The following is a 1,603-nucleotide window of genomic DNA, read 5'->3' on the forward strand; positions in this document are numbered from 1 at the left end:
TAATGAGTAAAAAGAAATACAGAGATATCAGTTGAGAGTCACTGATGCTGCTCATATGAACACAAACACATTATCACACACATGAAATAAACATACTCATCAAATCAAGGGATTTGTTCTGTCTGTGCCAGTAAAACTGGCTCTTGTAGTGATTCAGGATGTTTGATCTTTTCTGACAGCTGATAAAAGTGTAAAACCCTGAGAGAAGAACAGCAACAACAACACAAACGTGATCAGTCTGAAACATTTATCTTTAAAATATTTGATAGAAAATGAAAATCTAAAAATTGTGATATCATTTAAATCAAGACAGCCCAATAAAATCTGCTTGTCCAGACTGAACCATCATGTGAGATTTAAACTAAATTGTACATTTACATCTGTGCATTTACAGACATTTTGGTCCCACTTTATATTAAGTGGCCTTAACTACTATGTACTTACATTTAAATGAATCATTTGGTATAATGCACTTATTGTGTACATACATGTTTTTACATTGCACTTATATTAAAAAATAAAAATAAATACCTGCATGCAATTACATCTGTAATTGATTTCTGTTATTACATTTATAATTAAACTGTTGACCCATCCCTTACTACTTAACCCACCCTTAAACCTACCCATACCACCAAACCTGTTCCTACCCTCACCCGTATCCCACCTCAATAGCAGCAAAAGTGTTTTGCGACACAATATGAACACAATAAGTACATTGTACTTATTTATGGATGTACGTACCTAGTAGTTAATGCCACCTAATATAAAGTGGGACCGACATTTTTATCCGAAGCAAAATGTAAGTCAAGTGTTTTAGTTTATTCCTAGTGTAAAACCCTGAGAGAAGAACAACAACACAAATGTGATTATCACTTTCTGCTGAGAACACAAACATTTGCAGCAGAAGAGCTTCAATTTCAGTCTGAAATATTTACTTTTCAATATTTGACAGAAAATGAAAATCACAATATTTTCCCAGGAAAAGTGAGAGTTAATCTGTTAGGTCAATTAAACAGACTCAGACTAAAATCTACATTTACATATATGCATTTGGAATGTATTATGAAATGTAGGTTTATCTAGTTGATTAATATTTACTGTAGTGTGTGATTCAGCAGCTCTGTCTGTCAGTAAAGTCTGAGGAATAAACAGTCATATTTCAGCTGGAAGAGAAACACTGACGTCGGCTGGAGAGACTCAAACACATTCACTGAGCAGATCCACACAGATGCTAGTGAACTGTAATCCTCCCTGAAATGAAAGCTCTGTCATCATTTACTCACATTCATGTTGTCACAAACCTGTATGACTGACTACTTCTGTGAAATACAAAATTAGACATGTTTAGTGGACATCGTATATATATATATATCAAGTCAAGTCAAGTTGAGCTTTATTGTCATTCTGCTGCATGTGGGGACATATATACATACATACAGTCATGGTCAGAATTATTGGCACCCTTCATAAATATGAGCAAAGAAGGTGTAACGAATCATCCACTGAAGGCGAGCGTAGTGAGAACCCAAGTGCAGTTTTATTTACAAGTGTGATCCAAACATCCAAACAATATACACAGACTTGACTTGACTTGACGAGG

The sequence above is a fragment of the Sinocyclocheilus anshuiensis genome, unplaced genomic scaffold, assembly GCF_001515605.1.
Source record: "Sinocyclocheilus anshuiensis isolate Anshui unplaced genomic scaffold, SAMN03320099.WGS_v1.1 scaffold1228, whole genome shotgun sequence".
Classification (NCBI taxonomy): domain Eukaryota; kingdom Metazoa; phylum Chordata; class Actinopteri; order Cypriniformes; family Cyprinidae; genus Sinocyclocheilus; species Sinocyclocheilus anshuiensis.